This window comes from Hibiscus syriacus, unplaced genomic scaffold (genome assembly GCF_006381635.1).
Source record: "Hibiscus syriacus cultivar Baekdansim isolate YM2019G1 unplaced genomic scaffold, ASM638163v2 tig00111947_pilon, whole genome shotgun sequence".
NCBI classification, from domain to species: Eukaryota; Viridiplantae; Streptophyta; class Magnoliopsida; order Malvales; family Malvaceae; genus Hibiscus; species Hibiscus syriacus.
The window spans coordinates 626,304-650,507 of NW_024063219.1; the positions used below are offsets into that span (position 1 = coordinate 626,304).

The 24,204-nt window shown below is 34.3% G+C and overlaps 1 long non-coding RNA gene across 1 annotated transcript; it reads right to left on the reverse strand.

Moving 5' to 3' along the window:
- Positions 1-4,017: 4,017 nt before the first annotated feature.
- Positions 4,018-23,975, reverse strand: LOC120173390. Its single transcript, XR_005521054.1, has 3 exons — positions 23,966-23,975; positions 14,853-14,856; positions 4,018-4,434 (listed from the first exon to the last, which is right to left on the reverse strand). It is a non-coding gene; the product is annotated as an uncharacterized LOC120173390 (long non-coding RNA).
- Positions 23,976-24,204: the final 229 nt, after the last annotated feature.

A 24,204-nucleotide genomic window follows, 5' to 3' on the forward strand; every position in this document is an offset into this window, starting at 1 on the left:
TGAGTCCTACTCAAACTTTAACTCTTGTTTGTTGATTTTGTGGGTCGTTGCCGAGGAAACCGGTCGGTTGGTTGAGCAAAACGTGCGGTGCAAGACTCGGCGTGGCTTGCTGCGACGCTGGGTGAGGCGAGAGAAGAGATAGCTTAGGGTTTTATATAAACCCTAATCCACATTGGTTCGGGCTGCATGACTAGGCCTCGTGGAACTTGGGTCATGTTGGGCCACGTGCAATGGGTTGTTTGATGGGGCCTGAGATCTATAAAATAAATATATGTAAATGTTTGTTCAATTATTATATAATATAATCTATAATATAAACATATTATATGATATCAAATGACAAAATTTGGTGTCTTCAGGAGTGAGGGAAAAAATAAAATACAAAACCAAAGAGAGAATAAAAGGATAACTATTCGGCCGATGAACGAGGAAGATGATCGGAGGCCAATCCCGACGATCCAAACGGTGAGAAGAGAGGAAAGACAACATGGAACAACATACTAAGGAATCAAGAAGATCCAACAGTGGACGGTGGCACATCAGAGAAAGGGAAGTCGAACGGTCTTCAACCTTTTTTGCGCCAAACGGAGCAGTTTTAGGAGAAAATGATCCCGGATCAGAAAAGATGAGACCAAAATGAACTTACCGACATAATTTAACCCCCATCGGAGATTGGCATAGGCAGCGAAAGGCGTCTGCTACTTTTGTAGAGAGAACCTTCTCTCTCTGGAAAAACAATAAAATAAAGGGAAAATAGGAAAATGGCCAAAGAATGTTTATTTAAACCCAATCCAAAACGACGTAATTTTGCGGGGGTTGCACAGGTACTAAAATGGCGTTGTACCAGCTGATCTGCGCCTCTTAGGAGTTTTAGGAAAAATGTGGACCCGGTCCCTCTACCTTTTTCGTAAATTCATATTTGTCCTTTGTTCATTTTAGTTTGGCATTTATCTTTATATTTATTTTATTTTAGTCCTTTTCCATTTTTATTATTTATTTATTTATTATTCAAATTTTTAATTCGTGTTTCATTTCTACTCTTTTTTTCAGGCTTCTCCGGTATTTTTAATTTGTTGTTTTTTTGTTTATCTCGTTCAATCTTTTTATTTATTATAATCCTAATATTTTTGGTTTATTTTAACCCTTTTATTTTTTAATTTATTTTATTTACAGTTTAATTATATAATTGTCCCAATCTAACTATTTTCTTTTGTTATTTTTAGGTTTCTTCAAATTGAACACCGATCTTTATTTTTAAATTATTTAGTTTCATTTTGACTATAACTTGCTTACTTTTTCTAATTTATTACACGTTTTTTTATTTTAATTACCATTTTATTTTAATTATTTTCTTTTGTCTTGTTTCAGGTTTCCTCTCATCAAAACTACATTTTTTATTATATTTTTATTTATTTTCTTTCTTAACTTTAATCTTTTTAGAGAATCCAATTAAATCATAAATGATCGTCAAAGGTAAATAAATTTGGATCGAACTTAAACTTTTATTTAAATTTATATTTTTCGCAATTAAGACAACTCGATAATAGATTGGTATTGAAAGGGTGATTCGAGGATGCTCATCCTTGCTCGATCGTAAATGACTCATGAATCCAACAAAATCACTGGTAAGACGCATATTCGATAAATGGGCAAAATCAAGGTGTCCAATCTCCCTCATTCAAAACGATCAGTGGTGACCTCCGTCATGATTCTAAGTCGAAGTGAAAACCCAAGATCTCTCGAAGTACCGTTGCGACAAACATTATATAAGTCTAAAATTTATAATTAAATTTATTTAATCCTCCTTAATATAAATATAATCATTAATTAATAAATAGTCTGAGTTTCACAATCTAACACAAAATATTATATTTTTTATTCTTTGATTTCTATCGTTAGTCATTAGATGAAATTCGAACAAAGATATATTACTCTCTACCTCAAGATATGAAGTGTTAGAATCTTTAAATGAAGACTTCAATCACCAGAAATTCACCAAAACCAAACTTTTATTTGTTTGTTTCGAATTCACTTTCTCATATTTAAAAACAAAAAACCCTTCTAAAATGGGATAATTCTATAACTTTAAAAAAATTAAGAAAACCCATAATTTGAAATATAAATTAAACGGATTCTTATTTCCTTTAACAAACTCATTATGGTTTAATTTGATTTTAACAAACCCATACTTTGAAACGTAAATTAAATTACAATTTCATTTTTTTCAACTAAAATATTTCAATTTTCTTCATAGTATTTAATAACCAAGGGAACCAAGGTAATGATTCAAGTATAGGTGGATGTTCGATTAATGATTGGTCTGGAATGATAAGGGATGGAACAAAGAACGGTAATGACAATAGAAAGTAAATGATGAAGATGCCAAAATTATTGAAAAGATTATAAAAGAAAAATGAGGTGAACAACACATGACTTCTACCTCAACAAAAGAACTGGTCGTGTACCTACATCCTTTCTGATTTAATGTCCGAGTGACAAAAAACGAAGAAATGACATTTAAATGATTAAATAGAATTCTTTTTAAAGTTTAATAAGCAAAATTGAAAGTGAGATCAAAGTTGAATGATGAAATTTATAATTTACCCGTACTAGAAATTAAGTTGCTACTAGACGCTTCACATGAATGGAAGAAGCAATTCGATAGAGAGAGATGTGGGTTGGACTTGGCCAGCTCTGACTTAACCTAACCTGACTGTCATAGGACGAAGTGTGTGTTATTATAGCTAGTGGGAAACAACCATAGCAAACGAATTGAGGCGATGAAGGGCCCATCAATTATTGAGATTGCAGCATGAAATTTGTTTGCAAAACCATTCTTGATTCTTCTATCAATGTTGGTAAATTCCATGTTTTTCTTTCAAGCCCATGAAACAACAACAAAGTTAGGTTGCGATACTTCTAGTTTACTACTTCGATACTAAGATGTTTGAAATGTTCCATTAGCTTGGAATTTCTGACGGTACATTATTCAGTACAAAACAGTGAAAATTCTTACCAACATTGCCCAAAGAAAGGAAAAACTGTCTACATACTACTGGAGGAGGAAAATAAGAACATTTTACCTTAGGCAGTGTCGTCTTTATAAAAGGCAAACCAGATGTCAATAACTCAACTCAGCAGTCCAGTTCATCTCGTTTTCTGTAAGACCCATCTGGATTTGAGTAAGCATGGAGTAAAGTTGTTGTGAAACAGGCCCGAAACCATCTAATCCATATGATACCCTGCATATTGTAAGTATTTCACAATAAATTTAATTTGATCTGTAAAATTAAGAAGTTAAAGCTCAACTACGGCCACTGCCCATGCTACTTGGATTCGAGTTCATTGGACACGGGTTTGTATCTGACATGGGCATTTTCAACAATTTTTAAGTTATTCTATGTTTTTGGACTTTTGGAGATTGTATTCTCAGCACTCCTAATTTTCATGCAAGTGTTAATATTTTATTTTTTTAGAATAATGTCCCCATGCAAAAGTAGCTAATAAGCTCGGCATACCTATCATTTCCATCTGCTGTAAAGGTAAAGAATGGAAGACTCATTTACCCTTGAAAGTAATGCTGCCAACAGGTGACAGCACCACTGTTGTCCCAGTGCAAAAAACTTCGTCTGCATCAAGCAATTCATCTACTTCCACAAGGCGTTCCTCAGTCTGCATCATCAGCAGATAAGCATTAAGAAGTAACCCAAGGTGCTCCCTTACATACTCACCGAAATTGTATAATATGAAATCTGGGAAAAAATTATCAACTCAATCCAGTGGGCAACATCCATGTAGTTAAAAGAAACTGCATCATAGAGTTGCAGAATACCTATCAATATATTCAGATGTTATACACAAGTTAAGAAATTTTATTAAAAGGAAATATAACTCGCTCGAATTTTCTGTTTTCTCCAAGTTCAGAGATCTGGAAAGTTGGACTTATTTTTTAACAAGGGCCTCTATTACTTAATTGTCACTCGAGGTGACAAGTGACCACTTAGAGACATTAATTGTCACTCGAGGTGACAAGTGACCACTTAGAGACATTCTTTCTATCACTAAGATGTAGTCTGAGTGACAATTAACCACTGTGAGATTATTCATACCACTAAGATGTAATTTGAAGTGACAAGTAATCATTCTTTAAGAAACAAAAATTAATCGAGAAACACCATAGCACCGCAGCATTCACAAGATACAGAAAAAAAATACTAAATTGTAACATAACCAGATTTTCCAGGTCCAGTTATACACATTCCCATATACACAACTTTATTTCGATAGGATGAATTCATCAAGAATCTTCAAAACAGCACAAGTACCTGAAACCCGTGGCTTCGAGCAACATCAATTATACTCTTTCTTGTGATACTAGGTAAGATTGTTCCCTTTATTATAGGAGTGGAGATGATATTATCCTAAAATAAAAAACTATATCAAAAAAGGCATATATTAGTGTCAACTGGACTACTTCGGTATGTTTAGCTCCTCAACCATGATTAAGGAAAGATCTCAAACAAACCTTATTTAACTCAATATTCCCAACTCTTCGATGGTATTTTATTTTTTTCGAAACACAATAGCTTCTTTATTGCACAAGCATTTTTTTTATTTATAATTATTAGTATTTCCCCCCCCCCCCCAACAAAGGGTAAAAAGTATTATCTCTTTAACGAGATCTGAATTTGCATTGAGCATTTCTTAAATATTAGAGTTGTTGTCAAAGAGCATTGGTTAGTTCAATTGTTCATGCTTTAATCGCCAAAAACAAATATATTTTTTAGAGGGTGAAGGTTCGGATGAACTTATTAAAATTTGAGTTGCAATACACTAATACAGCTTCCTCTGTTGCATTAAAAATAAACCTTTACCGAGTAATGAAAATCTTATAAAGCCAAAGTGAAATCACATCGTATCTTTAATAGGAAATCTCCAAAAACAATTACACAGCATGAAAGCATAATCTTGAATCCTGATGTTAAAGAGATAAGGCATCCCATCTTCATTTTAATCAATTGCTGACTTTGATAAGAACTACAAGACAAATTAACACATGTAAAATATTGTAATGTATGGCAGAAGGATTTGGATATGGGAGGAGAGTCCGAGGCTAGCTAACATGCATGTTTTGTCTTTAGCCGGCAGCCCTTTGCGTGCCATTATTTTTCTTTTTCAACTTCTTCATTATTCGTAGCAATAAGTTTATAATTAGTTTAGACTATTTTTAAAAATTAATTAATTGGTGTTGAAAAGGTTGCGAGTAGATTAAGATTATGAAAGAACGAAATAAAACATGTTAAAAACTACAATTAGCATGGAACTATTAATGTTGGCTTTATCTCTTTAGTTCTTTTACCAATACTAGGTGGAATCCAATTATCCAACCAAATATTTGGGTATATCAGGGAAGAAGCTTCACATCTTTGTTGCAATATTGGGCATAAAAGTGGAGTAGAGGGTTTAAAACATTTCAATTTACAATCTTACTTGAATAGATTATGTGCATGTGGGGGTATAGTGATTTTTTTGGGCTTAAAAGTAAGGTGATCACTCTAGATAAAATAAAGGCTCTATATTGTGAAAATGATACGAAATATACAATAAAGTGTTGTGTAAATTGCACTATATGAAAGGAAATAAAATGCAACAAAAATGAAAAAAAAATCATGTGTGAATTAATCTAGTAAATTTTATTTTAGTCTAAAAAGGAAAAAAAATATAGATCTAAAACTAACCAAATTATAACACTCCTTTTGTAGTATATATATTCAATCAAATAGAGTATATCACTTTAAAAAGTCGAAGTAATTTGACTCATAATCCAAAATAAATAAATAAAAACGTGATACATAAATCTCTTAATTTTAAGATTACTAAATTCAAATTATCAATTTTCATTTCTCAACTTCATATAACAAATTAGGGGGCGTTTGGTTCACGGAAAAGAATATTATCAATGATAGTAATCTTTTTCGGAATAGAATTCCCACGTTTCGTTCAAGGAAAAGATTATTATCAGGGAAAAATCTTTTCTCAATAGTAGCATTTTTGGGTTAAAATGATGCGAATGTCATTACCTCCAAATTATTAGGTACTAAACAATTTCTACCATTCTGGACAAGAATGTCCCTAGACTAATGAATTATTTTTATAACGATCCTTTTTAATTCTTATTTTTTTACTTTACTCAAAATTATAAATATAGTAATAATGTAAAAGGAGTTTAATTTAATAAAATATTAATAAATTTGAGTATTTAAAATTATTTTATGCTTTCAATATCCAATATATTAATTATTTATATTTTTATGAAGTGAAAAATAAAATGTTGTAAAAATGTAATTATTTAAAATTATATCTAACTTTAAGTTATTAAAAATAGATTTTATACATTGAAAAATAATATATTTGTTCACTCGAGATTATAATATATTTTTTCATATTATATTATATATTATATAAATAAATATGATGATTATGAAAATTATTTAAAAATGTAAGTTTAATATTGTAACATCCTCCATGTCGGGTTAGTGATTAATTTGCAAAGTTTCAACATTTGGTGATTTAAGTAAAATGATGGAAGAGTGTAATGATCTATTTGAGTTATTTGGTGTAGGATTGAATTATAAAGAAGGAGAATTAAGAGGGCAAAAGAGTAATTGAGTAAATGAAATAATTAAATATTCCTTAGGGTGATATTATAAATCACGTGGGCATTTGAGATAAGCATTCCAGACTTTTCTCTTCTTCTCTTCCTTCTCCAACCGTGAAGCTTGCAAGTAAAGGTAAGAATCTGAACCTTGGTAGTTCCTTTGATTTTTAGCTTGGAAATTGAAGTTTGGATGTTATATAAGCTAAAGGAAAGCTTATATGACATTAAGACAACAAGATAAGTGTTTTAGAGATAGATTTGGAAAATGAGTTTTTAGATGAAATTTTGATAGGGATGAGTTTTTGAAGTTTGAATAAGATTTTTGACTTGTCAATAAGCTAACTAAGAAGTATGAGGTGTTAGAATTCAAATTAGAACATGTTGGAATTTGGGTTAGATTCTTAAATTCTACATGGAGAATTAGATTTCTAAGTTTTAGAAATATTTAATGGATAATAATTAGCTTAAGTAAGAGTATGCAAGTTAGGAAATAAGAAAGAGGATGATATATGAAGGATTAAGCTGAAAAGAGTGGATTTTCGGGCATAAAAGAGGATTCTGGGCAGAGTGCATCGATGCATATTCATAGTGCATCGATGCATAAAGTTTAAAACCCAGAAATTATTTGAAGGTGTATCGATGCATTGGTAATGCATCGATGCACTCTTTTAAAATAGAAACATCGAATGCAATTAGTGCATCGATGCATAAGTCATGCATCGATGCATCCCAGTAATAATACAACATCGAATGCATTTTATGCACCGATGCATCAGTAGTGCATCGATGCATACCCTCATTAAAGGATGAAATTGGCTTTTCTATGAGTCTAAGGAATGATAGTTTAGAATATATTAATTAGTATACTGATAAGTATCATTGAATTATTATGTAGATACTGAGCCTACACGAGTTCGGGAACAATCTACAAGTAGGATCGATCGAGGAAAAGGCAAAGAAATATAGGTGAGTGCATATGCATAGCATAATTATAGAAATATACTCCATTCTAGACTTGTGATAAGTCTAGATTTTATATCTTGGTACATGAGCATATTCTGTATTATGAGACATGACATGAGTTCATATAAAATGAATTATATGACATGACTATGTGGGAAAAGTTATGAGCTATGTGAAAAGGTAAGAATTTACATGTCTACGCGATATAGACTACGTGAAATGTAAAAGCCCATGTTATGTAGATGAGAACTATAGGTATAGTTGGCATGCCAAGGGTAGAGGGTCTACGCGGTCCTTCGGGACATATGTATATTCTTTGGAACATGTGTGAAGTCTTGAAAGACACATACTTGATCCCTAGTATATGTATATGATTCTTAAGGAATTCTATGTGGTCCTTATGGACATCATTATATGGCACTACGGTGCAATTCTACGCGGTCCTTCGGGATATATATATATTCTGTGGAACATGTGTGAAGTCTTGGAAAGACACATACTTGATCTCTAGTATATGTATATGATCCTTAAGGAATTATATGTGGTCCTTATGGACATCATTATATGGCACTACGGTGCAATTCTACGCGGCACTTCGGTGCATTTATACGAGCTGTGGTGACAGCATAATGCACAACCTCACATTACTCAGATACCTTAGGTTCTCAATATGCTATCATGGGCCAATAAACTTATTAATACAAATTCATGAATGTTAAAGTCATACGCTTACAGGTATGGATATTGATGATGTAGACTACATTGATTAAGTACATGTTTGCATCTTATTTCATATGATCATGACATTTTCATTACATTGCCTTGTTATTATTATTGCCTCACTAAGTCGATGACTTAGCGTGTGAGTGTTTCACACGTAGGATCCGAGAAAATAGACGAGACAGGTGAAGCAGCTTGACAACATTACTCCTGCAACCACCATATCAGAAGCAACTTAATCAGTAGGTCATTTTGTTATGTAAATGGCAGTTGGCATGTAATTAAAGGGTTAAGTTGTGTATGCTCTGAATATTTTGGTAAACTTATATTATAATATGTATATTATCGTATTTTCTTAATATAAGTTCAAATATTTTGCTATTATTTGTTAAAAGTTGTGTTTTAAAGTCAATGTAGTATCTCTGACTCATATCCGGGTCGGGTACGGGTTGGGGGTGTTACATTTAATGGTATCAGAGCTATGGTTTAACCGATTCTAGGCATAAACCAGAGTCTATAGAGTCTTTAAATGGAATACATACCAACAAATAGTGAGAACTTCTGATCTGGTATAGTATGAGTATGCTGTTTTGCTAATAGAACAATGTGTTTATTCTTATTAGATGTCCGGACATAATAGCTCCCGAAGTGAAGCGGGAGAAGATTGGCATGCTGAAAGCAGTAATTCACCTGCCCTGGCCAGGCAAGGTGAAGAACATGCATCTCAAGGAGTGCCTGTGCAAGATCAAGATACGTTCTTCAGAACGTTAGACGCTATTCTGACGCGTCTTCAACCTTCTGCTCCACTAACTCAAAGAATTAATGTAGCAAAAGAGTTGAGAGGTTTAGGAGCTCCCGAATTTAAGGGAGAAGCTGAGGAAGGTCCAGTGTCAGCGAATCTTTGGTTGAATGATTTGAAAATCATGTTAGATGGTCTCCATTGTTCCGAAGTGGAGAAATTAGATAGAGCTGTGTCTTTATTGAGGGGTCAGGCGAGGATATGGTGGACGAACGTCACTATGAGGATGTCAACCGACCAGTTAACTTGGTCTTTGTTTTTAGAAGAATTTAAAAACAAGTATATTGGAGATCAGTTTATCCGAAAAATAAAGCAGGAGTTTATGAATTTGAAGCAGATGAGCCACTCTGTATATGAGTACGAATGTGAGTTTAATAAGCTGAGCAGGTTTGCAGCTGAGCTTGTGCCTACTGAAAAAGATGCTTGCGAATGGTTCGTGGAGGGCTTGCGCCCTAGACTTAAAGAAATGTTGATAGTATTAAACTTGTTCTCGTTCCAGGAGGTGATCAATCGTGCAAAAGCTCTTGAAAGGGCTCAGAATGAAAGATTTGGGGACTCAAGAGTTCAGACATCAAAGAGGACGACTACTTCTTCTATCTCAGTACCAACAAAAAGGGGAAGAGACTCGGGATTTCGATCACAAACTAGATCAGAATCAGTTGCATCGTCTGCTAGGGGAGCAAGTCAGGCAAGACCTAGATAGACGTAATCAGTGGAATCTGGTGCTGGGAGATCTACTCCGAGTCAAGGGAGACAGTGTCAGCACTGTGGGAAAAACCATTACGGGGCTTGTCGGATGGCTGCTGGGACTTGTTTTCGATGCGGAGATGCCGGACATTTTATCCAGGATTGTCCATTGATTGTTGGTGAGCCTGCACCATCTGGAAGAGTTGGTTCTTCCTCACAAAGAGGACGAGGAAGAGGCAGAGGAAGGAACCCGTCTGAATTCTCTACTCAACCTGAAGTTCGATCCACTGCTCGGGTATACAATCTAAAGACAAGTGAAGACCGTGATGACCCTGATATTATAGCAGGTACTTTTCAGTTGTATGATAAATTAGTATTGGTGCTGATTGATCAGGGTTCTAATTATTCTTATATTACAAGTAAGTTAGTAAAGGAGTTGAGGATTCCTATAGAAGCTACGAGTAATGTGATGATAGTAACTAATCCGTTAGGGCATAGTACTCAGGTGGACAAAGTCTGTAAGGGGTGTCCCATAAAGGTTCAGGGAATTGAATTCCCTGCTAATCTGATGGAATTACCCTTTGACGAGTTTGAAGTGATTCTGGGAATGGATTGGTTGTTTCATTATTATGGGAATGTCGACTGTAGATTGAAAAAGGTAACCCTGAAGAGTCCAGAAGGAATAGAAGTTAATGTGATCAGTGAAATGTGTAATCCTTTAGCAAATGTAATATCAGTGATGTCTGCCAAGAAATTATTGCTACAAGGATGTCAGGGTTTTCTTGCAAATGTGATTGATTCAAGAGCTCAAGAGAAAAGGTTAGAGGAGATTCCAATAGTTCGAGAGTTCCCTGATGTTTTTCCTGCTGAACTGCTAGGATTACCTCCGGATAGAGAGGTAGAATTTCAAATTGAAGTAATGCCAGGAACCGCTCCAATTGTAATGGCACCTTATCGGATGGCTCCGAAGGAATTGCAAGAGTTAAAGAATCAATTGCGAGAATTGTTAGAAAAAGGATTTATTCGACCAAGTGTGTCACCTTGGGGAGCTCCAGTGTTATTTTTTAAGAAGAATGATGGATCAATGCATCTCTGTATTGATTATCGACAACTTAATAAGGTGACCATTAAGAACAAGTATCCCCTTCCGCGCATTGATGACTTGTTTGATCAACTAAAAGGAGCTTCGGTATTTTCGAAGATCGATCTACGTTCGGGTTATCATCAATTGAAGATCCAGGAGAAAGATATTCCGAAGACAGCTTTCAGAACGAGATATGGTCATTATGAATTCATCGTAATGCCATTCGGAGTAACGAATGCACCTGCTGCTTTCATGGATCTCATGAACAGAATTTTTCAGCCCTATCTGGACCAGTTTGTTGTTGTCTTTATTGATGACATACTGGTTTACTCGAAGTCCATTGAAGAGCACAGCACACATTTGAGGCTAGTTTTGCAAATTCTCAGGGATAAAAATCTCTATGCGAAATTGTCTAAATGTGAATTTTGGCTAGACAAAGTAATTTTCTTAGGGCATGTGATCTCGGCAGTTGGGATTAGAGTAGACCCTCAGAAGGTTAAAGCTATAATGGATTGGGAAGTTCCTAAGAATGTGTCTGAAGTTCGGAGTTTTCTTGGACTTGCCGGTTACTATCGAAGATTCGTTAAGAATTTTTTGATGATTGTGCTGCCTCTAACAAAGCTAATGAGAAAGAACGTACCATTTGTTTGGACTTCTGAATGTCAAGAAAGTTTCGAAGCTTTAAAGAGAATTCTGACGGAAACTCCGATATTGGTTCAACCGGAATCTGGCAAGAATTTTGTAGTATACAGTGACGCATCCCATAACGGGTTGGGGTGTGTATTAATGCAAGAAGGAAAAGTGGTAGCGTACGCATCGAGACAGTTGAAACCACATGAAAGGAATTACCCCACTCATGATTTAGAAATGGCTGCTGTAGTATTCGCTCTCAGGATTTGGCGTCATTATCTTTATGGGGAGCGTTGTTACTTATATACGGATCATAAGAGCCTGAAGTATCTGATGACTCAAAAAGAATTGAATTTGAGGCAACGTAGATGGGTAGAGTTCTTAAAGGATTATGATGTGATAATTGACTATCATCCCGGAAAGACTAATGTGGTAGCAGATGCTCTGAGTAGAAAGACGTTTGCAGCTTTACGAGCTATGGATGCAAGATTATCTTTAACGGGAGACGGTGGTCTTTGTGCAGAATTAACCCTTAAACCAGCATGGTTGGAACGAATAGGAGAATTGCAAGGTAAAGATGAAATGTGTTTGAAAAGAATTGAACAAGTAAAGAACAAAGAGATTAAAGATTTTGAGATTAAGTCAGATGGAAATCTATATTGTAAAGGAAGAATTGTAATACCCGACAATGACGACTTGAAGAAAGAAATTTTATCAGAGGCTCATTGCAGTCCGTTAACGATGCACCCGGGTGGAACCAAGATGTATATGGATTTGAAGGATCGATTTTGGTGGTCAGGGATGAAGCGAAGCATCACCGAATTTGTGTCTAAGTGTTTGATATGTCAACAAGTCAAAGCCGAGCATCAAGTTCCATCAGGATTATTGCAACCGCTTTTCATTCCTCAATGGAAATGGGAAAATGTTACGATGGATTTTGTTTCGGGATTACCCTTGACTCCGAACAAAAGAGAATCAATCTGGGTAATTGTTGATCGATTAACTAAGTCAGCGCATTTCCTTCCGGTTAGAACGGATTTCTCTATGGAAAAGTATGCAGAGCTGTATATTAGAGAAGTTATTAGATTGCATGGAGTACCTGTTTCCATAGTCTCTGATCGAGACCCTCGATTCACTTCTAGATTCTGGAAATCTTTGCATGAAGCGTTGGGAACTCGTTTAAACTTTAGTACAGCTTTTCATCCTCAGACTGATGGGCAATCAGAGAGAACTATTCAGATATTGGAAGATATGTTGAGAGCATGCGTAATGGAATTTAAAGGATCATGGGAAAAGTATTTACCGCTGGCAGAGTTCGCTTACAACAATAGTTATCAGTCGAGTATTAAAATGGCTCCCTATGAAGCTCTTTATGGAAGGAAATGTCGTACGCCTTTGAACTGGTATGAGCTCAAAGATAAAGAAGTGCTTGGACCTGAGTTGATTCAGGAAGTAGAAGAAAAGGTCCAGATAATTCAGAGTAATCTCAAAGCTGCAACAGACAGACAGAAATCATATGCAGATCTAAAAAGGAAAGAAATTGAATTTCAAGTTGGAGATAAAGTGTTTTTAAAAGTGTCTCCATGGAAGAAGGTGTTGAGATTTGGTCGAAAAGGAAAATTGAGTCCTCGGTTTATTGGACCATATGAGATTGTAAAAAGAGTAGGACCTGTAGCATATCAGCTAACTTTACCACCTGAGATGGAAAAGATACATGATGTCTTTCACGTTTCAATGCTTCGAAGATATAGATCTGATCCTTCCCATATCGTAAATCCAGAAGAGATCGAGGTACAACCGGATATGACTTATGAGGAAGAACCGATTCAAATTTTAGCACATGAAGTTAAGCAATTGAGGAACAAGACTATTCCTTTGGTCAAAGTGTTGTGGAGAAATCACAAAGTAGAAGAAGCAACGTGGGAGCGTGAAGAAGATATGCGACATCAATACCCTCATTTGTTCGTGCAATGAAAATTCGAGGATGAATTTTCTTAAGGGGGAGAGATTTGTAACATCCTCCATGCCGGGTTAGTGATTAATTTGCAAAGTTTCAACATTTGGTGATTTAAGTAAAATGATGGAAGAGTGTAATGATCTATTTGAGTTATTTGGTGTAGGATTGAATTATAAAGAAGGAGAATTAAGAGGGCAAAAGAGTAATTGAGTAAATGAAATAATTAAATATTCCTTAGGGTGATATTATAAATCACGTGGGCATTTGAGATAAGCATTCCAGACTTTTCTCTTCTTCTCTTCCTTCTCCAACCGTGAAGCTTGCAAGTAAAGGTAAGAATCTGAACCTTGGTAGTTCCTTTGATTTTTAGCTTGGAAATTGAAGTTTGGATGTTATATAAGCTAAAGGAAAGCTTATATGACATTAAGACAACAAGATAAGTGTTTTAGAGATAGATTTGGAAAATGATTTTTTAGATGAAATTTTGATAGGGATGAGTTTTTGAAGTTTGAATAAGATTTTTGACTTGTCAATAAGCTAACTAAGAAGTATGAGGTGTTAGAATTCAAATTAGAACATGTTGGAATTTGGGTTAGATTCTTAAATTCTACATGGAGAATTAGATTTCTAAGTTTTAGAAATATTTAATGGATAATAATTAGCTTAAGTAAGAGTATGCAAGTTAGGAAATAAGAAAGAGGATGATATATGAAGGATTAAGCTGAAAAGAGTGGATTTTCGGGCATAAAAGAGGATTCTGGGCAGAGTGCATCGATGCATATTCATAGTGCATCGATGCATAAAGTTTAAAACCCAGAAATTATTTGAAGGTGTATCGATGCATTGGTAATGCATCGATGCACTCTTTTAAAATAGAAACATCGAATGCAATTAGTGCATCGATGCATAAGTCATGCATCGATGCATCCCAGTAATAATACAACATCGAATGCATTTTATGCACCGATGCATCAGTAGTGCATCGATGCATACCCTCATTAAAGGATGAAATTGGCTTTTCTATGAGTCTAAGGAATGATAGTTTAGAATATATTAATTAGTATACTGATAAGTATCATTGAATTATTATGTAGATACTGAGCCTACACGAGTTCGGGAACAATCTACAAGTAGGATCGATCGAGGAAAAGGCAAAGAAATATAGGTGAGTGCATATGCATAGCATAATTATAGAAATATACTCCATTCTAGACTTGTGATAAGTCTAGATTTTATATCTTGGTACATGAGCATATTCTGTATTATGAGACATGACATGAGTTCATATAAAATGCATTATATGACATGACTATGTGGGAAAAGTTATGAGCTATGTGAAAAGGTAAGAATTTACATGTCTACGCGATATAGACTACGTGAAATGTAAAAGCCCATGTTATGTAGATGAGAACTATAGGTATAGTTGGCATGCCAAGGGTAGAGGGTCTACGCGGTCCTTCGGGACATATGTATATTCTTTAGAACATGTGTGAAGTCTTGAAAGACACATACTTGATCCCTAGTATATGTATATGATTCTTAAGGAATTCTATGTGGTCCTTATGGACATCATTATATGGCACTACGGTGCAATTCTACGCGGTCCTTCGGGATATATATATATTCTGTGGAACATGTGTGAAGTCTTGGAAAGACACATACTTGATCCCTAGTATATGTATATGATCCTTAAGGAATTATATGTGGTCCTTATGGACATCATTATATGGCACTACGGTGCAATTCTACGCGGCACTTCGGTGCATTTATACGAGCTGTGGTGACAGCATAGTGCACAACCTCACATTACTCAGATACCTTAGGTTCTCAATATGCTATCATGGGCCAATAAACTTATTAATACAAATTCATGAATGTTAAAGTCATACGCTTACAGGTATGGATATTGATGATGTAGACTACATTGATTAAGTACATGTTTGCATCTTATTTCATATGATCATGACATTTTCATTACATTGCCTTGTTATTATTATTGCCTCACTAAGTCGATGACTTAGCGTGTGAGTGTTTCACACGTAGGATCCGAGAAAATAGACGAGACAGGTGAAGCAGCTTGACAACATTACTCCTGCAACCACCATATCAGAAGCAACTTAATCAGTAGGTCATTTTGTTATGTAAATGGCAGTTGGCATGTAATTAAAGGGTTAAGTTGTGTATGCTCTGAATATTTTGGTAAACTTATATTACAATATGTATATTATCGTATTTTCTTAATATAAGTTCAAATATTTTGCTATTATTTGTTAAAAGTTGTGTTTTAAAGTCAATGTAGTATCTCTGACTCATATTCGGGTCGGGTACGGGTTGGGGGTGTTACAAATATACTAATTATAAATTAAATTTATTTGTTCTCAAAAGTTAGATAGTATAACGGTTAAAATATTTCTATGAATTTTTATTTAAATATTTATAATTTAATATTAAAGTTTATTTTTTTAAAAAAAATATAATAAGGATAATTTAGTGAACTATGTATTTAAGTAATCTTATATTCCTCTAACCAAACACTGTAATTTTACATTCCTGCTAAACAAACCAAACAAGGTGATACAACATTCTCATGATAACATTACATTCCAGTAATATTATTCTCAAATGTAATCTTACATTCTGTGAACCAAACGCCCAGGTTAATAAAGTAATAGGTTAAAAATAAAAACATTATCACAATAACAGAAAAATTTATTTATATCATGGTATAGTTAAAATTTAATAACCCAATGATATAAATGGAGTTAAAATTAAAATTTCATATTATAATTAAAAAATATGAAAAATTAATTATATAAATGATACACTACCTAAAATCCAATGGTATAGATAATATTTTACCCTTTATATTACTGCGAAGCAATATAAGAGTAGTAACTAAAAATTATAGATAAGCCTGCGGATTAAAGTTGTAAGTTAAACATTAAGGCTATTCCACATTAATGAGTAGAGATTAACATTATCTCATCCAACAAGTTTGGCCAAACCCCATTAAATTAAGACCATTTACTTTTACTATATGAAAAAAAATCTTTATAATTTAGCACCGTCGCCATGTTGGATAACTAATCCGTTTTTTCTTGAAAAAAGATTAGGAGAATTTTGGCTAAGAATTTAAAATATTATCAACAGCACTTGATTTGAGTGACACAATAATGACACCATCAATTATTTTACAACGCATGTCTTAAATTAAGGCAATTATATATATATAAGTACAAGTACATTAACTAATTTCACACGCATAATGAATGGGGATAGGACTAGTCCCATAACAATATCAACAAAGATCATGTGATGGCCCCTAGCCAAGTAGCATGTCTATGCCCATGTGCTAACCTATTGGCTTGGCACCCACAATCGCAACATCATCACACCTATGTTCCTTTCCACCCCCCACCAACAACTCCTCCCATTTGCAAACCAATGAGCCTCTCCATGTGTGCTCAACTTGAAGCTTAATCCTCTAATACCTTTGAATGGATGGGCCATGCATGTCAATACGAACGTACATAAAATCTTAGGTTAGAGAATAAATTTATAATATTTTAAATAATGAAAATATATCATCAATAAAAATATAAATAAAATATTTAAATTATATAATAATCTAAATTTTTTAAAAAGTAAAACTCGCCCTCAATCCATCATGCATGTGGGGTGGGTGCTATTGGCATAACTTTGTGCCACAAATGCAGACAATGGTTTCTCGCCTGTTTCATTCCTCCCACAAAGGTCCTTTAACTCCTCCACCACCAAGTCAAAATATTTACGGTGTTCCCCTCTCCAGGTATTTGAAAGTGGGGTCGTTCTCCTTTGTTGGGTTTACCCTAAATTTTCTTATTTTTGTCTTTGATGGGAACAAACAAAGAAAGTGAGGTAAAAGAAATACACGCTTGTTGGGAAGGTGACATGCACATGGGTTTTGAATTCCTATCTTTTAAACGCAACCAATGATGCTTTGTTTTTGAAATAAATATTTCACACCCACAAGAAGTCTTGTTTAGGAGAGAAAGTTGTAGTGGGGCAAGCCAATAATTTTTCTATTGTGTAAGTCGGTGATGCTTGCTCCCTTATCTTTATAATGGCAATAAACAGGAAAAAAATGTATTCCAAGACCGAATAATTTTACATTTGTATACTTGTGCTATAGTAGGCCTGACACATTATTTCGTATTAAGAGATAAAATTTTAAAAGATATCAGCTTTTAAAATTCTAAGGGTGAAAATAAATTTTTTCAATAAAAAAATATTTAAAAATTAAAAATATATTATAATTTTAAATTTCCAGAGGTAAACTGCCTTCACTCACATCTTTCGATCCATCCTTGTACCAAGTAAAGATGAATTTTACAATATATTTTGGCTCTTATCACTTTTGAGAATTATTAACTAGGTCAGTATTATACATTTATCGAGAAGAAATAAATGATCAAATTAGTTTGAATTTATTTTTAAATTGTTATATTTTTGTGATTCATCTATATGATACTTTTTTTTGCATAATAATTAACAAATTCAGGACTTATCTTATAATATCTTAATTGATTATATTTTAGTTTCATAAAAATGAAAATCTTCAGTTCCTTCTGCCCTTTATTAATATAAAGAATTATTCTTACTATCACCGTCCTCCAAAATAAAATAAAAATGATTAAATTAGATCTTCCGATATACAATACTAATTTAAAGAGTGTAGACATGTTTTTATCTCGTCTACAAAATCATTTTATTATATTATATATTTATTTATTATTATTATTATTATTATATTTTTATTTTATTATTTTTGTAGGCCCTGCACTCAATAACCTCGATTTAGTGAGATTCAGAAAATAAACCAGCGTATTTGAGTCCTATTAAAACACTAAAACTAACGTATTTGAGTCCTATTGAAACACTAAAACCGAAACATTTTGAGTCCAACTAGGACTCTAAATCTGAGCTAAAAATAGGTTTCTTTAGACTATAAATAGACTAATGCAACAAGAGGAAAGGACACAAAGAAAGACGTAGAACTAAAACCAAAGGAAGGGGCAACGATTTGAAAAACCTGATGGAAGAAAATGAAAAAAAATAAGAGTGGAGGATCCAAAGCCAGTATCTAAGAGCACGAAGAGTGGCAGAGCATTTTCATTGCAAATCCAGTTTCTTTACACGCAAAACATGGGAGATGTAACAACTTTTGACTTATTATTTTTATTTCATTTTTTATTTATTTACTTTATATATATTCTTCATTTTCTCCTAATTTTAATATTTTTATTTCTTTTTACATTGTTATATATATATATATATATATATATATATATATATTATTTTATTATATATTATATTATACTTTTTATATATATATTTTTACATATATATATATATTATTTTTTATTAATATTATTATATTAATACTTTTTATTATTCTTTTCTCATGTTTATTTTTATTTTTACAATCCAACACTTTTGATATTTTAGGGATACTTTCAATCGATCAAAGATAATTAATTCAAATTGAATTTTTAAATTTCAATTTAAATTTTAATTTTCGCGATTAAGACAACCGATGAATTAATTGGTACCAAAAAGGCGGTTCAAGGGTGCTAATCCTTCCTTGACCGTAACCGACTCTCGAACCTGATACGTTTCTGGTACAATGCAGATCAGGTAAGATGGTGTCTGGTCTACCTAAATTCTTTTTAAACGGTCGGTGGCGACTCTAACCCAATCAATTCACGTCAAAGCCCAATTCGGGGCCCAACCGAAAGACGGTTCCGACAGCTTGGTGACTCCACTAGGGACAAGTAAGTGAGTCAGGCCGAAATTAATTTCCAGTTATCTTTTTAGCGAAAATTACAAGTTTAAATTTTAATTTATTTATTTGATTCTAATTATTTATCTATGATTATTTTTCAAATAAATAGTTGTACTGACATATTTTCAATGATTTCATATTTTTGAAAAGTTTTCATCTCTGACTCTATACCCAAGCTCCGAACCCTTTTTAAGTGGGGGTGAAAGCGACGCCTTCGTGAGAATTTATTTTACGTGTGGGCCTAGCAAATAGCCTTCGAGATTCATATACTTTATGTCTTCTTGTGAATTTATTCATCGTGCGGGCATAAGAGAATGTATCATCTCGAGTTTAACTTAGTCCACATAAGCTTGTAATGGGTTTAGGACTAAGGGTTTGACAAGCCCAAGGGGGCACCAGCAAGGAGAACTCGAGTACTTTTTTTTAGAACCTAAATCAGAAGACTACAAGGAATTAGAGTATACCCAAAACCCCATTCCAAACCCTAGGCTACTTTGTTTCCTGCTTTACTTTCTGTTCAAAGCATGCGAACTAGACAAATATGCGGTTAGGATTTGTTTGAAATTAGTATGCGGGATAGAGATCGTATCCGGGTAGGAATTAAAGCATATGGGGTAGATATCATGTGGGGTAGGATCTTTCATTTTTATTATTGTTTTGATTTAGCTCACTAACTCTTTTATTTTTTGTTCTCTTTTATTTTGTTTTCATCATTCGCATCATTTAAAAGAGGTATTGATCCACCAAAAACGTGTTTGTTAAACATGAATAATCTACATTAATGGACAAAGGGGTTGTAATACAAGAGATGAAAATGCAGAGGACAATCTACAAGGCGACTATGTGTCACATTCAATCCAGAAGACGTGGTGCCCACAATTAAAGATTATATCACTCTGCTGCATTATAAAGGACTCAGAATGAACTGGGTCTGCATCAAGCACAATGAAAGTCTATCTTTGAAGAACTGACTAGCAGAGGTTGTAGGGGCAATATGAAGGTTACCGATCTTGGGAGTCCCTTCAAAGACAACAATGGCAAAATGATGGCTGAAATTGGAGACCATTGCTGAAGAATTCAAGAAACAAACAAATAAACTTCACATAGTTCCTATTAATTGAGGGCTCCAATGACGTATTCGTTGGGAACATGTTCAACAAAAGATAAATGCCAGAGATACAGTCATTCGATACTTCTTGGGCCAGTACAAAAAGCAACTCAACATTTGCACGGTTCAACCAGAGAAGCTAGAGCGGTTCGACAAGTTATTCAATCGGTGACAGACGAAGGCAGAATACTAGTCAACTTGTCAGAAGCTGTCAGGATATTTTTGTCTCTTAAAAGATAAAACATTTTTGTCCCCAATAAGGATTATTTCTAATAACAGATACATTTTTTGATCAATACCTCGAACATTGCGTGCATCATGCATTCCTGCATATTTCGCGTTATTTTTTTTATTACATTCAAATGTCTCATAAAAATGAGAACATTTTGATTCTATTCCCAGGACCTATAAAGAGCTTTACCAGCAACTTCCTGACACCCATGTAGTGTCACCATACCTGGTGGAAACCATGAAGTCCCCATACCCCAAATGGTATGACGAGAATGCTCATTGTGAATATCACGGTGGTGTCCCAAGGCATACAATTGAGAATTCTTATGCATTCAAGAGAGTCGTGCAGAAGATGTTTAACCAGAACTGGATCGACTTCAACAACTTGGGGGCATCAAAGTGAGGAAGATCATTTCATCATTTGAGGCATTTTGTTTGAATTTGTTTTTCATTTTTTTCTCAAGTTTTTGTAAGGACTTTTAAATAAATTTATGTTACTTTAAAGACGTTAAGCAATGAATCACATTTGCAAACTTGCAATTCTTTGAATATCATCTGAATTAAGAAACTCTGTAAATGGTTCAAAGTTACAGATCTTTGACGAAGTAACATGATTTAAAACAAGGAATTTGACTTTACCCAGAATATGCACTCAAACATCGTACCATGCTCTTACAATAAACCAATATAACCTTTTTCCTTTCATAAGGTGCAGACAACATGGGGTATCCTTTTGCATATGACATTACTATACTTTTTATTTAAGACGTTCAATGATGATCATTATCTTTACAGATGGAATAGTCGAGTAAGTAAATCTAGTTTAGGTCAGTTGCTTGGAAATTGAATTCTAAAAATGAGATTCCTTGACTTTCAACAACACCTAGACTATAACAGGTTTTTCTTGACAAACTTAAGAAATTAAATCCGTAAAGCTGAGCTATTCCACTAAGGAAATTGGTTATAGAGGAAACTTGAAAGCCCTGGCCTTATGAGTAGATTACGTTTAAACCATGATATTGCTCGAACACTTGGCAATTCGGTGTTTGCTCCACTGCTATTGCTCGACCGAAGAATTTGGGATGAGATGAACCCTTCAGTTAACTTGATAAAACTGATTATAATGTTAAGTTGTCCCTCTAAAGCAATTGGTTAAATGCCCCGGCTTTATGGATTCAACTAGCCAGATAACGTCAAATTAAATCAAATTTATCTAAGCAAGAAATTTTCGGTAATGATGGACTAAGGGAGTTAAGGAACACCTGTTATAGTCAACTTCACACGAGCACTCAGGAATTTCATTTTTAGACCGATATTTCTGCACTACCTTTGTTAGATGAGCTTACGAGGCTTGAACAAATGGAAGATTTCAGATGACCAAAATAAAAGGTCTAGTAATTGATCATGCTAGTTGCGTCATTTTTTCCGCACCAAATTAAAATGCCAAACCAAAAAAAAGAACGTTGCATTAACAAAAAAAATGACTTTTTTATGGCTGAAACCTTAGGTCAACCTAAAGCCAACTCATCCATTTGAACATTTGTCAAAGAGCTGTAACTCTGAAAGCATTAAAAGAGCTATTGATTCCTTTGATATACTTTGAACTCATGTTTGTAATTTGATTCAATTGCGAATAATATTTTATAGAATTTTTATCATTTTCCCTCTAAAACAAGAAAAATGAGAAAAACATTTTCAAACAATTTTCAAACAAGACAGTCTTAAATATGAAAGGTCTGTAAGGCCAAAGCTTGAAATTGGGCATGGTCGATTCCAACGACAAGAGCAGCAGACAAAAATGAGGCTCCATCCAAGAGATAAAACAGAATTAATTCATGTTGCATGCATCTTAGACACACTTAAGAGCATCACATTTATTATTTTTAGCATACATATTTTTTTTACAGCTTTTAGAGTCAAATTTCAACTTCAAGATGAAAGATAATCGATTCAAAAAGTACATTCGGAAATTGATGGTGGTTGCTCAACTTCACAGTGAAGGGGCGACTGACGGTCAACAAATAACTTTTCAGTTTCATTCAGAGTCAATTTCAACTTCACATCGAATGATATTGGACTCGAGACAACACAAGCTCAACTTCACAGCGAATGAGCGACTGACTGTTAACAAACAACTTTTCAATTTCATTTAGAGTCAATTTTAACTTCACATCGAAGGATATTGGACTCGAGACAACACAAGCTCAACTTCACAGCGAAAGGGCGGCTGACTGTCAACAAATAACTTTTCAGATTCATTCAGAGTCAATTTCAACTTCACAGCGAAGGATATTAGACTCGAGACAACACAAGCTCAACTTCACAGCGAAGGGGCGACTGATTGTCAACAAACAACTTTTCAGTTTCATTCAGAGTCAATTTCAACTTCACAGCGAAAGATATTGGACTCGAGACAACACAAGTTTAACTTCACAGCGAAGGGCCGACTGGCTGTCAACAAACAACTTTTCAGTTTTAGAGTCAATTTCAACTTCACGGAGAAGGTTATTGGCCTCGAAACAACACAAATATTTGGATTTCAACTTCATGATGAAGGATATCCAATTCCAGGCTCAACTTCACAACGAAAGAGCCATCCACGGTTTCAACTTCATGACGAAGGGAATCGTGCCCACCAAAGACCTTCGAGTTTGACTACGCTCAGCTCCAAGGCACATCATTTACAACATAGCTTAAGTTGAGAAGGGCTATCTGCCAAAGACCCTCGAGTTCGATTACACTCAGCTTCGAGGGCACATCATTTACAATATAACTCAAGGTTAGAAGGGTTATCTGTGACCAAAAGACCTTCGAGTTCGACTACGCTCAGCTCCAAGGCATATCATTTGCAACATAACTTATGTCGAGAAGGGTTATCTGCCAACCAAAGACCTTCAAGTTCGACTACGCTCAGCTCCAAGGCACATCATTTGTAGCATAACTTAAGTCGAGAAGGGTTATCTGCCAAAGACCCTCGAGTTCGATTATACTCAATTTCGAGGGCACATCATTTACGACATAACTCAAGGCTAGAAGGGTTATCTGTCAACAAAGACCTTCGAGTTCTACTTCACTCAGCTCAAAGGCACTATCATTTGCAACATAGTTCAAGACAAGAATGGTTATCTGCCAAAGACCTTCGAGTTCGATTTCATTCAGCTCGAGGGCGTATCAACCGCATTGCATCAGCAAGGAACTACTTTTCGGTCAAATTTTTACACCCAGGTCTCTAAATCGAGAAGAAGACCAAGGTCGACCAAGATTGACAACAAAGAGTCACTTTCCGATTCCCCATGATTTCAACTTCAAGAAGAAGGATATCGTGCCCAATGGATAGACTTAGTGTCACAACAAACACTATCAAGTCTCAAATCAAAGAGAACCAGACACAAACTGGTTTTTTTTCATCTTTGCCCTATTCTTGTTAACACAAAAATGTGCAAAGAGGGGCAGCTTTAGACACCCGTTTTTGTCCTGGTATACAAAAACATTTTATTATATTATATTATATATATATATATATATTATATTTTTATTTTATTA